The sequence below is a fragment of the Panthera leo genome, chromosome E2, assembly GCF_018350215.1.
Source record: "Panthera leo isolate Ple1 chromosome E2, P.leo_Ple1_pat1.1, whole genome shotgun sequence".
Classification (NCBI taxonomy): domain Eukaryota; kingdom Metazoa; phylum Chordata; class Mammalia; order Carnivora; family Felidae; genus Panthera; species Panthera leo.
The window spans coordinates 10,907,848-10,921,594 of NC_056693.1; the positions used below are offsets into that span (position 1 = coordinate 10,907,848).

General features: G+C 53.6%; 1 long non-coding RNA gene across 1 annotated transcript; it reads right to left on the minus strand.

Moving 5' to 3' along the window:
* Positions 1–6,606: 6,606 nt before the first annotated feature.
* LOC122208416 lies at positions 6,607–9,218 on the minus strand. Its single transcript, XR_006197228.1, has 3 exons — positions 8,918–9,218; positions 7,981–8,048; positions 6,607–6,927 (listed from the first exon to the last, which is right to left on the minus strand). It is a non-coding gene; the product is annotated as an uncharacterized LOC122208416 (long non-coding RNA).
* Between the last annotated feature and the right edge of the window lie 4,529 nt (positions 9,219–13,747).

Genomic DNA, 13,747 nt, shown 5'->3' on the forward strand with positions numbered 1-13,747 from the left:
GGCCGGCTCTGGGATTGGTCCAGTCCTGTGGGCAGGACTCTTGCGACGGGCTGGAACAACTTCCGGTGGCATCTTCGGTGGTTGGACTTAAGAGTAATGGGAATGAAGGTCTCTGTTGGGATGTCACTGAGTCAAGTACTTTCTGGGGTGCTTCTGGCACTCCTTATGATGTCACGGGAAGCAGTTCCCCAGAGGTCACTTCCTGTGATGACAGAAGAGACAGGTACTTCCTATGATGTCTCAGTGAGCCTTCCTTGGAGGCTACTTCAGGGATATCATGGGGCCAAGTACTTCCCGTGGGATCTCCAGGGTACTTCCCGTGACGTCACTGGGATGGAGCATGCACTTCCTGTACCGGGCCATGGCCAGTCACTGACACTCCTCCTCCACTCGCAGCCCTCTTTGGTGGGTCGTGGCCCGGGGGTCTTCCTAGGAGGAGAATGAGGGGTGGGACTTGGATCTTGTCTGGAGGACTCTAAGGAAAAAGACCCAGTATTGCCAGGGTCACCTCTATCCGAACACACCAAGTCTGTGAGCTGAGCTCACCCGGCAGCGAGGGGTGGGAGACAGAGCTGGAGAAAACTGCTGTTAAAGACCCCCATTCCCACCCCGCCTTTTGTGTGCATGCTCGTGTCCGCGTGGCTTTGTTCCATTGAGTCTGGTGAGCCAAACGTGTGGTGGCTCTGTCGGGCCATCGTGACCCCAGTGTAGAGTTCAGTGAGCCACGGCAGGGTCCCTTGAGCTGGAATGCTCCGTGTGGTCTGAGAGTTTAGATTGGCTTGTGGTTTCCAGCAAGCTGGAGTGCTTTAGTAGTAGCGGAGGGATCCGAGTGTCTTGGTGCTCTCTCACCACGGGCCCTGAGGCGCTAGAATGTTCTTTCTGGACGGAGTCTGCCAAGCCAGGCAGCCCTGAGAGATGGTTTGGGAGCGGCTTCCCTGTGCGCTGCGGCTGTGGTCTGCTCTAAGGCCTTGTTGGCGGGCTGAGATTTCAGGGCCTGACAACGCTATGGACTTAGAATAGCTGAGACCCACCTCTACCCTCGCCCATCTCCCCCTTTCCCTTGGAGACCACCTCCGCTCCCTCCAACCCAAAGCAGGGCCCCCAGTGCCCTGGTTCCATCATCAGCATCTCTGGGGGAGGGGCACCCATGCCCATCCTCTCCCCCATTCGTTCCCCTCCTAGGTCTTCCAGACCCTTGTCTGTCCCATGGCTTTGGGGGAATCAGGCCTCCTCGTCTCTCTCCCACACGAGAGAAGAAAAGCCAGAGACAATTCCCGCCCCTAAAGCCTGGGAGACCCCTGCCCCTCGCTAGAGAGCCACCCCCAAATCAAAATGTGAAAATCCCTAGAAAGCAATAGCCTTCAAGGTACCTTGCACTGAATTTCCCACCCCGCCCCTTCCACCTAATGGGAGGCTGTAGCTTGGGCACTAGGGTGACTTTTTTCCATGCCCTCTTCATCTCCAGGGTGGGGGGCAGGCCCCATTTCCCCATCCCCCACCTCCCATCGCTGCTGCCCCCACCCCTAGTCTCCAGACTGAACCCAGATGGAGATTCCAGTGCCAAAACAATTCTTGATGTAACTTTGTACATATCTTCTGCAGGGGGCGGGGGCGGGGGGGGGGGCTCTTGGGGTTGGAGGTGGAGGTGGCCCTGTGGGCCATTGCTCCCCTCCACCTCTCAAAAGACCCTACAGTATTTCGCACTATCTCCACCCATAGTGGGTATTGCAGTGTCTAGCAGGAATATCCCCCTACAGCCCCCCAGGCCCCCATGAGGAGGGGAAGGAGCCAGGGAGAGGTAAAACGCGGTCTGGGAGTGGGGAGGTGGGATTTGAAAGCGCTAATTCGCATATCATTTGCATCCTCAGCTGCCCTGGTTTGTCAGATGCTTTCTATAGCCCCTTTCAAGGGGGTCCGGGTCCCAATCAGCAGGACCCAGTAGTCCTGTCACACAGACACGTCTCTGGAGGCTGGGCCTCCCGAAAAACGTTCCCCTGGGGTATGTGTGTGACAACCCTCTCCCTATTCACATTTCTCGGGGACCCCCCTACCCCACCAGCCAGGGGTATCTGAAAGGTAGTTTGCTAGCTCAGTGAGCTAGTTCACTCGCCAGATTGGTGAGTGGAGAGCCACACACCTTTCTCCATTTTTACCCTAGGAAACCCCCTCCATCATCTTCCCCAACCCTTGAAAGTCTCTTTGCATTCTGACCTCAATCTTTCGTGCTGCAGTGTGTCCAGAGGGGACACAGATGTGGGGTCAGGGATGGGGATCATTGACAAACCCACCGCCTCTTTTTTTTCTCCTCTTCCCTGTCAGCCAATCAGATCTCAGAGACTCTGAGTGGCCTCCTTGCACCCTGCTCTTCAGCACCCAGTAGGTGCTTAATAAGTGTTTGCTGCATTAAACTGTCTCCCTGTAACTCCCCATTCGCCCTCCAGCTCCCAACATCTCCCCCCAGAACTTCCCTCTCTCTTTCTTGGGCTCCCTATGGCTTTCTACCTTTTTCTCCTTGTGGCTCCCATCATTACCTGTCCTGTCTCTATCTTTGTCTAAATCTGTCTTTTGCCCTCTTCTCAACCCTCTCAAATCTCTCTCCTCCCCCATTCCCCCAGCAATTAAAAAAAAAAAAAAAGTGCCAAACTTCCTTAGAACTGAGCCGCTCTGGGGGGAGGGAACCTCAGATAGAGAGGAGAGAAATGGAGCCATCTCACTTTGAGGAGGCCCCTAAGAGGCATTGAAAAAGTCTGTGGACACTTAGCTAAATTGGGTCCCCCTTCCTCACCCCTCCCACCCTGAGTTTTTCTTAGAATCTTTGTAAGAAAAAAAAAAAGAAAAAAAAAGAAAGAAAAAAAAAAAAAAAAAACTCCCTCTCAGCTAACCCCTAACCTTTTGGATCCCCCAAATTCCACCAGCCGGGGAGAACCCCACTTTGCCTCCTTCAGGCAATTCTGTAGAAATTGGGGAGGAGGGGACAAGCTCAACCCCTCTTCTGTTGGCCTCGAGGGACGGGTGCCAGCTGGATTCCAGAGAAGGACCTCAAAGCACTTAACGAGAAGGGGTTCAATGTGCCAAATTCACCTCCTTCATCCCCCGTCTCAGGGGCCTCTGAGCCAACCTGCCCCAGCCACCTTCTTCTGCCCTGTCCCAACCATCTCTGCATGGGCAAGGAGGCTTCACTGCAATAATTATTAGGGGATCAGAAGGTGAAGATCGTGTGCCACCTTTATCTGCCCTAGCCTGCCCCGGACTTGTAGGTGGGAATTATGGGTATCCCAAGCGGAGTTTGGTAAGAGTCAGACTTAGAGACCGTTGGGGACCTAGGCTTGGAAGAACATGGCACCACTTTTCGGAGTGGTATTTCTTCTCCCCTTCTTAACCCCCAAGTCCCGCACTCTCCCCTCTTTCCGTTTCTCTTGCCTACTTCTCCATCCCCCACCCTCCTTACTTCGTTTCTGATTGGTGGCCTACCGCTTGGAAAGCGAGGGGATTCCCCTGCATTGATTGTCGCTGTGGCAAGACCTGGACTCGAGGTCGCGATACGCGGAGCGGTGGAAAAAGTATTAACTAAGAGCGGCGACGAGGCTGGCTATTGGGGGCGTCCAGGCTGCTGATTGGGTGCCCACCTCTCGCGACAGCCAGGCAGGCCTTCGCTGTTGGCCACGCCCCTGCCCCGCGCCGACTTTGAAACTCCGAGGCCGGCTATCGCGAAAGCCTGAACCGGATGTCACGATGGGGAGGACGGGATCGCGATGCCCAAGTTGGGGCACCGAGGGCCGGGGACACAAGTTTACGGCTCTCGTGGAGTCGCGACACCCAGCCCTGCTATCTGATCCCTCTACACTGCAGTCAGCTGTCTGGACGCCGTGGTGGAGGGGCTTCTCTCGGTGGCGCCGCGGCTGGTGTGTGTCAGGTCCGTCTCAGTGGCCCCTGCCAGTCGCGTTGGGGATTGCTGGGTGGCAGGGAGGGAGATGGGGAACGTCTCTGTGGGGGGAGGGGGTGGGGGTGGGTGCGGGTTGCTGTTTTTTAACCCCTTCTCAGCCAGTCCAGGACATTCTTGTCTCTCAGAGATAAGTGGGGGGGACCGCCTAATCCCCCTCCCGCACACCTTTCCTCCTCCCTACCCCACCCCCCCAAAACCACCAACCTCTCATATTCTAAGTGACTCCATCACCACCGGCCACCGGGACCTGCGGCCTCATTGCTCCAGCCCGCCCCACTCGACCGTCAGACTCGCTCATCGAACTCTTTTTGATTAACCCTTTCTGTGTTCATCCCACGGAAAACTGTGTGTCCGGCGAGGGGGAGGGGGGAGGCGAGGGGCAGCAGCTACCTTTCCTCCATCTCCTCCCACCGCCCATGCCTCCCCACCCGCACCCCATCCCATGGCCTACCCCATCCCTCACCTTAGGGTCCTCCCCGCCCTGGGGAGAGTGACCCTTTATAAATATCTCTGCTGTTTGGCTTTGTCCCTTTCAAAGGCGGGGCCAGGGGCGTGGCCTCCTGCACGCGGAGCGCTGACTCCGGCCCCAGTCTTATCTGTGCCCTCCCCCCACACTCCCCACCCCTTCATTGTAAATAGTCACTTTTGTACTGGGTTTGAGCCAGGGGACGTGGGGAGTCATTTTTTTCCTTTGTGTTGACATCTCAGGCCCCTGGAGGCATGGCCCACATTCCGGTTACATTTGGGAGAATCCCAAGGTGGGTCCTCTCACCTGCCCCCAGTGCCGAGGATTTCAAGATATCAGTATTACTCCCAGAGGAATGCGGTGCACCGATCCCCTCCACGGGGAGGTGGGAGAGGCGTGGCAAAGGTGTAGTCTGACGGGGATGTCTCGGTTGTCCCCATCTATGAAATGGGTTGGTCCTCCAGGTTCCCTGGGGAGCCTCAGTGAGATAATGGTGGAGTTAGCATCTCTCTTTGCCCCTTTCTCTGTTTGGGACAGACAGGGTAGGAGAGTGGAGGCGAGGGGATGACTGTCTATGGAGAACAGACCGCTAAATCCTTACTGGGGACCTTAAGCTAGCTTCTCCCACACTTGTTCTCCCTCTTGGACAATGGGGGGATTGGAGGACCTGTGAGGTCCCTTGGGTATCCCCAATCCTTACATTAAAGGCCCAAGCCCAGAGCTGGCCCGCTGCCTGCTGTCCCACATTCCCACATTCCGTTTCTTGGGCCCAGACCATCCGCCATGTGGCCATGCCTCCAGTGCCTCCATTCAACCCCCTCTAACTGATTCCTTCCATCCTCTGCGACCAGAGAAGCCGCCCACCTCCCCACCTCCCCCCCTCCCCCCACCACCACCTCCAGAAGCTCCTGGCTGGGGCCCACTGCCCTCTCCCCTCCCCCTCCCCACATTGCCATGCCTGGGCCACGCCCACCCCCCCACCCACCACCCCCAGTGTCCGTCGTGTGACCTAGTGCACCATGTATTAGCTTCCATGGCCCCCACCCCGGCCCCCACCACACCCCTCCCCCCCTCCCTCGGCGACTTCACCTTTTTTTGCCGCGATAAACGCCATCTCAGCATCTGTGTCTAATGTTGTCTTTTTTGCTTGACATCACACACTCCTTCTTAACCCATCCCCTTCCCTCTCCCTCCTCCCCACACCTCCACCCTCATCCTAAATTCTTTCCCCCTTTCCCTCGAGGGCTCTGGGTATCCAGGGGAGGGGGTGGGGGGACCCCTGAGGATGGGCTCAGGAGGGGGAAAGAGGGGAGGGGTGGATTATTCTCTCTGGACTGGGCCAGCACCCAGAGCAAATGTGTCAGAGGAGAGCCAGCATCCAGGTTTGGGGGGGGTGGGGCTCAGTGTCCAATCAGGAGGGTCCACGCCACTACCTGCACCACATATACTCAGCACGACGGCCGCGCAAAGACGCTCCTGGACCCAAGTCCACACGCACAGCATTGCAAACGCACAGCCCTGAGCAGAGTCAGGATAGCCTGGGGTTACGGTTTTGGAGTCAGGTAAGATCCGGATTCAGATCCCAGTGCTGCTATGTAACCCTGGGCCCTTGCCCCTCAGAACCTCCATCTCCCTATGTATGAAACGGAGACGTTTTTAATGTTATTTCTACGGTCGATACCAGGATTCAATACACCATCCGCTTAAAAAAAAAAAAAATTACTGAGCACGTACAATCTATAAGGCACCATTCTGGGTGCTGGAGATAAAGCAGTTAACAAAACAGACCCAGATAGCTCTGCCTTCATGGAGCATAGATTCTCCTGGAAAACCTGGAGATTCTTCCTTAGCACAGAACCTGGCATGCGGGACTAAAACCAATTCAGAGGTTGCAAACCATCCGCCAGCAGGCCTGTCTGGCGCACACGCAATCTCGTTGGGCCCGAACAGCGGTTTGTGTGAATTTGGTGCCAGCATTTAAACCTTGGGTGACTTCTGAAAATGTGGGTTGCAGGACCCTCCTGAGGCATCAGATGCGCCATTATCTGGTGATAGCCACGTGGCCAGAATTGGCCGGAGTGGGCCAGTCACTACCCCTCGTCCAGGGCAGGCAGCATCAGCCCCTCCCCCACCCTACACTCTGCTTTGGTGTCACCTGCCTGGCCCCTGGACACATTTGAGTTTGCAACCCCTGTGGTAAACGTTTAATACCAAGCCCCTTACATTTTGGAGGTGTCAGAGATGGCTGGGCAGGTGATGATGTCCCGAGCACGAGGACGAATGGCATTGGAGTTGGAGAGACAGGTTTAGGGTGAGGCCAGACGGGCAGGTTCCGGTATGACCGGGGTGCCTCGCTTCCTCTCTCTGGGTCTCAGTCTCCACGTATGGAAAATACCCTACAAAGGTGTACTTACCTTCTGGAATATTCCAGAAGGATTCCACGGGCGCATCACCCCATCAGTACCTGACACAGAAGAGATGCTCAGCACACGGTGGTCACTTGTAGAGATCCTTCCAACTGAAAAATAACAATAAAAGGGTTCTAGGGAAGAACAGAAACCGAGAGAGGGGGGTAGGAGGAAGGAAACTGAGGCTAGGACAAAGTGAGAAGGCAAGTAGCAGACGTCGAGAAGAGTCCTCAGCTGCTAGGGGTGTGGTTTTTTTTTTTTTTTTTCCATTCATTCAGTCAACCATCCATTCATTCATTTGTTCCGCAGACATTTATTGAGCACCTGCTATGTTCTCAGGCCTAGGGACATGGCAATAGCCCTGACAGGTCACTGTTCTCGTGTTGCCAGCCCGAAAGCCACATCCGCACCTCTTAGCACACAGTCGATGCTCAAAAGTCTACCATTCCTGGCCCCACAGGCACGTCTGGTCCTGGTCTGTGGCCCACAAGTATTGCCTGGTATTCAGAAATATTGCCTAGCCAGGCCATTTTCTGGAAAAGTCGAGGGCTTTTCCGCCAGGAAGCTGGGAACTTCGAAGGGATTTGAGGGAGAGGGTGGAGTGTGGTCTCTAGTCTGCTGTGTGACTTTGGGAATCTCTCTGACCTCTCTGACCCAGGAGGTGGAAAGGAGAGGAGACGAGGTCAGGATGTAGGTGAGTAATGGGGGATTCCTGACTCCCTCAAAGCCTCCAAACCTTCTCCTCTGGAGGGGGGGGGCGGATTTTAGGGGTGCAGGGTGGCCTCAATGAGAAGAGAGATGAAGAAAAAAGAAGGAGTTGCCTGGAGGAGGGAGATGGCCCCTGAGGCAGGGCTGGGAGGGGAGGAAGGAGGGAAGAGCGGGGCCTGGGTCCGGGGATGGGGGTCTCCGGAGTGGCTCTGAGAGAGCACATCAGAGCAAGGTCATTTGGAGAGAACAGAGAAGGCAGAGGTGGACCGGCAGAGAGGGAAAGACAAGCAGAAACACGAAACAGACAAGAGACAGAAACAAGACAGGGATGGGGATACGGTTGCCAGATGTAGCATATAAAAATACAGTATGTCCGGTGACCTTTGAATTTCAGATTTAAAAAAAAATTTCCTTAAGGATAAATATGTCCCGTGCAATGTTGGAGCTATACTTACACTAAATGTTAGCTGTTGCTTATCTAAAATCCAAAGGTAGCTGGGCATCCTGGATTTTATCCGGCAACCTTAAAAGGAAGAGAACACAGAGATCTGAGGGGCATCAGTGACGCCAGGACAACTAGTCAGAGGAGTCAGGTCGTCTGGGTCCACTTTCTGGAATGCTAAAGCCGGTGTGCTTGGCTCAGCGCCCCCCTCTCTCCCCGGGTCCCCTTCTCTCTGCCCCTGGGGCTCCCTCTCTCTGCGTCAGTCTCCCCAGCTCTCTGCCTCTCAGACCCCTCTCTTTTCCACTCCGTTTCCCTCTCCTGCAGACAGTCTCTCTGTTCCCTCCATTCCTCTTCCCCCTTCAGTCTTGCTCTACCCTCAGGCATCTGCCTCAGACATCAAAGGTGACTGACCCACCAGGTCACCCTTCCCTAAGTTAAGTGGGCTTCGGGGCAAGTGACAGGCAGGTGGGGAGTGCATTCAGGGACACTACTGTTTTCCTCAGTCAGGGCTGTTGAAGCTTGGGGCTGGGAGGGGGAAGAGACAGTCTACTGGAAAAACTCTCCATCAGCAGGCCAGGCCTTGGTGAGTCTGGCAAGTACAGACCTCCCCAGGGTCCCCTCCATCCTCCTATCCCCAACTGTGACTTAGTCTTTCTAAAGTGTCCTCTCCACCAAAACGCCCCATTGCAGCATTCTGGAGAGAGCTCGGCCACATGGTTTCTGCAACCCCCGCCCTTGCCTCTGTCTCTCTCTCTGCCTCAGTTTACCTTCAGTACCTCTCTGGGTGTCTGTCTCATCACATCTGCCTCCTTCCATCGCTCTTTTTCTCCCCCCCCAACACCTCTTTTTTTTTTTTTTTTTTTTTTTTTTTTTTAATTTCATCTCCTTGTATCCCTCCAGGGCTCTGCCTCTCTGCTCGCTTCCGCTGGGGGGGTGGGATCTCTGCGTACCTCTCTGAATCACTTTCTGTTTCTGCCCGCCTCCGCATCTCCTTCTCCCTGTGTACCCATTATCGCTGAGTGGCAGCGAACAGAATCCACTCCGGCCAGTGTAAACTTAGTAGGGGACACAGAGCCTGTATGAAGAAACTCTCCAGGCTGTGCCTTCAAGGCACTTCCAAATCTATCCTCCAGAAATAGCCGCCCAGGAACTGCTGGTCCTCCTGCAAGATCAGGAAGCCAGCCGCTGGGCTCCGCAAGGGCACCAGCCCTGGGAGCCAGTGGAGGCAGGGGCGGCGGCCTCGCGGCTACCTCCCTCCCCGCAGACTTTAGTTAGAAATTCAAGCTTCCCGCGAAGGCATCTGATTGGTGGACCCTAAACCTACTTCCGGAACGGCCAACCACAAGGTATTCTGGGAAGTGTAGTTTTTTTTTTTTTTTTGGCTTGCCAGTCTGCGGTCGCAGGAAAGCGCTGCGGAAGACTGGGACAGACGCTACGCGGAAGAGATGTTGGGGGACCCGTTTTCTCCCCAATATCGCACGCCCTCTTTCTCTGTCCACCTCTCTTTCTATGTGCATGTGTTTCCCACCTTCAGTCTTTCAGTTTGTCTCTATTTTTCTCTTTGTTGCCTCTTTTTCACCGTCCAGTTGTATTTCAGTCCTTCCACCTCTATGGCCTTCTCTGTCTTCTTTCTTCGCCACTGGCTGTGCCAAGCCCCAATGCGTTCCTGCCTCATCCCCACCTTTATCCCCCGTTCCAGCTCCAGTGTTGAGCAGAGCCTCCCTCCTGGCCCTCACCCCATTCTCAGCTGGACTGGAAGCTGAGAGTTCTAAAGCAGGGAATATATGGATGTCCCTGGTTCCAGGAACAAGCTAGGAAGAGAACCCAGGCTCTGACCTTACTCAGCTGCTCTCCCGGCAGGTGGGCAACGTGAACCACAAGTTGGGTGAGTTCCTGGCCAGGGCTGAAGTGGCCACAGAGGTTTAGGGACAGAGCTAGACCCTCTGTTGGCCGGATATAATTGAACACTCCTGGCAGCTGTGGCCACGGCCACCTGCTCCCATCTGCACTATTCTTTCTCTGACCCAGTCATCCCAGAACCACCAGGAAATGGAGCTGCATCTTTCTCAGGAAGCACATGGTCATTCAAAAGGTATTAAGCGTCTACTATATGCCAGGCACGGTTCTAGACATTGAGTAACAAAAAGAGACAATTCTTCCTATCCTGGGGATAGGATATACATTATGGGATAGGATAGGATAGGATAGGATATACATTATACATTATGGGGGGGGGGAGAGAGATGGACAATAAACAAGATAAATAAGTAAATCCCACAGTACACTAGGTGATAGTACACATCATAAAGAAAAATGAAGCAGAGAAGGGAAACTGAGAATTCTGGGAGAAAGAGGCATTGCAATTTTCAATAAGGGGAACGGTGAGACTTTACTGGAAATATGACATGTGAGTAAATACCTGAAGGAGGTGGCGGTGGGCATGTGGGTACCTGGGGACAGAGCATTCCAGGCAGAGAAAACAGCATGTGCAAAGGGCCTAGGGTGGGATGTCCCTGGAGTATGCGTGGAATAGCAAGGAGGCCAGGGTGGCTGGAACAGACTGAAGAAGGAAAGGGTGGGAGGAAATGGGGTCAGAAAAGAGAGAAAGGGGGCCATATTATTTAGGATCTTGGGGGCTAGTGTAGGACTTCTACTTTTCCTCCTAGTGAGATAAAAGCCATGGGAGGTTTCTGAGCAGACAGATGGGAGCCGACTCAGGTTTTAACAAGATCCCTTTGGGTGTGTGTCGGTGGGGGGGGGGGGGGGGGGCTAGAGAGTAAACAAGGAGCCTAGGGAGAGGGTGACTGAAGTAATCCAGGAAGAAGATGATGGTGACTGAACCAGATGGTGACTGTGGAGGCAGAAAGGAGTAGTCAAACACTGATAGAACATGAAGGTAGCACTGTTAGCATTGACTGGCAGACTGGATGTGGGGAGTGAAAGAGAAACAAAAGTCAGGGATGACTCCAACTTACATGAAACTCTTAGCGCCGGAGTTTGGTTCCGATTAAGATTAGAAATTCAGAATCAGGCTAAGGCTAAGCTTAAGGATCAGTAGCAATCAGTATTGGTGGAGTTTGGTTTGGGGTTGGAGACAGGGTTAAGATTCAGGGTACAGGATGGGGCGCCTGGGTGGCTCAGTCGGTTGATTTGACTGACCCTTGATTTCAGCTTAAGTCAAGATCCCAGGGTCGTGGGATGAAGCCCTGAATTGGGCTCTGTACTGGGCATGAAGCCTGCTTAAGATTCTGTCTCCCTCTTCCTTGTCTCTCTCTCTATCTCTCTATCTCGAATTGAAAAAAAAAAAAATTCAGGTAAAGGTGACAACTAGCCTAGTGTTTGGGTTATGGCTATGGTTGGGGTTAGGGCTGAGTACACAGGACCTGGGTAAAGACTGGGTATAGAGTTAAGACAGCTAGAATCAAAATCAAGGCTAGGATTGTAGCTAAAATCAGGGCTGGATTTGGATCTAGAGCTGGATTGGGACTGACACAGAGATCAAGGTCAGCGTGAATCTCTGCTTAGGACCAGGATTAAGGTTCAGACTTGTGATATAAGTGGGTCATAATTATCAGACTTACTTAAGAGTAGTATCAGGGCCAAGGTCATTAGAGAGAGAATTAGGCCAAGACAGTGTTGGGTTCAAGGACAAATTCAAATTTGGGTCTATACCAGAAACAGAGCTAGGGATTTACCTGAGGTCAGAGTCAGGTTAGGTCCAAGGTAGAATTGAGACTAAGACTGGGGTAAGATTACCTTTAAATGTTCACTCAGCTTTTGGCAGGATGTGAGTTGGGTCCTAATATGAGCAGACATTGTCCTACCATTGGAGATGGATATGTGAATTGAAGATTCAGGAATTTTAATGTTGGGGTCTTGTCAGCTTTCTGTATGAGAAGGTAGGTTGGGCATGGTAGGTAGTAAGGTAACTTTAGCTGCTGTAACAAATAAACCCTGACATCTCAATGGCTTAGGACAACAGCAGGTTAGCTCTAGCTCACGCAACCGTACAATGTGGGCTCAAAGTAGACGTCCATTTATAGGCTCCACCATCACCAATGCGTGCTGCCCAAGGAAGGGGAAGGGGAAGGTGGAGAAGCCTTCCTAACTTCTTTCTGTCACCTCTGCTAATCTTCTATCTGCGAACACTAATCACTTGCCCCTTGCCAGTGATACAGAAGAGGACCCTGGGAGGAGTAGAGTGGAGTAACAGCCCTAGAATTGATGGGGAGAAATATGCATGGACAGTCTTCAGCCCCGGTGTTGGAGGGCTGAGAAGGGGCATGGCCAAAAATCCAGGTAGATGGCAGAGACTGAGAAGGCAGAGAAACTCAGTGTCGGAGAGAAACAGACAGAGACCCCAGAGAGGAGGGGAGAAGTCAGAGAGAGGGACAAGAGACGCAGAGAAAGGACAGAGACACACAAGAGAGGCAGAGCCAGAGAGATGGGGGATAGAAACCCAGAGAGAGCAGGACGGATGTATCATGAGGGGGTGAGTAGAGACCCAGAGAAAGAGAAAAAGAGAAGCGAAAATACAGAAATCCAGGGAAGGTGGCTGGGGGCAGACCCCAGAAGCCCCCTCCTCACCTTCCCTGGATCTACCTTTCACTCCTCTCTTCACTCAGCGATGAATGACCCCCCACTCTGGGTCCTTCCAAGTGATACCGATATGTAGTTCATTTGTTGATTTTAGTAAATGAACTGTCATCTCCCTTTCTTTTCTTTCCTTTCCTTTTTTTTTTTTTTTTTTAAGTTTTGTATCTTAGAGGCAGGAGGGAGTCTGCCCAATTCTGACCACCCCCCCCCCCTTTAAAAACAAAACAAAACAATCATAACGCTTTCCTCTCTTGCTATAGATTCCAGAGATTGGGTGGAACTTTGAGGATGAAGGTAGAAAACAAGCGGCCTTTGGTGAGGGGTATCCCCACATCACCCCAGGTGCCTTTGGCTCTTTTCTCCCCACCGGAAGATTGATCCCTGGAGACGTTTTTCAAATACGATCACTTGCGGACAAAGAGGGGGTGGGCAGAGGTCTCTGGGTCGGCTTCTGCCTACCCCGCGAGGCCCAGAGATTCATGTGTCCGTAGGGCAAGATGTACTTCGCCAACCTCCCATGGCAAGACCTTTTTGCGGGCAAATAAAGTCTCCAGGACCCACACCCTTCCACAATCTAGTGACTGCTCCAGGCCAGGTGCTAGAAGGGGGGCGGTGCTGGAGTCCGTGGGGGAGAAGGCGTGGCTAGAGCGGGAAGAGAGGGAGGCGTGGTGTGCTGTGGGAGGACTTCGGCACACCCAGCGGTGGAATTGACAGATGGGCGTGGCTTAATGGCCTCACGCCTGGGATTGGAGGGCTGAGGCGTGACCACATAATGTTGGGCGTGGCTAAGGAAAGCAGGCTTCCGGGAGAGGGAAGGTAGCTGTCGCTGTTTAGCCCTGGGATTGGAGGGCTGGGGAGAGGGCGTGGTTCCGGAACCCGGGCCCGCGCGGGCGTCTGAGAGTGGATGCCAGGGTTTTAACCTTGTAACTAGCCCTGGGGACAGAAGATGCGGAAAGTATCGACGCAGGTCCTCCAAGCGCTCAGGAGTACACGGGTTGGCAAACATAACACCCAGAGGAGGCACAGTGAAGTTGATGGAATGTCACCCAGCAGACACTGTGGAATGACGCACTAGATCGAATAGGCTGCCCTTGAGGAGCCCCTTGCCACGGGCTGGGTGACCCCCGACATGCTCCATCTCCTTGAATCCTCCCTCACAAAGCCTTATGAGGTGGAAGCTGTGA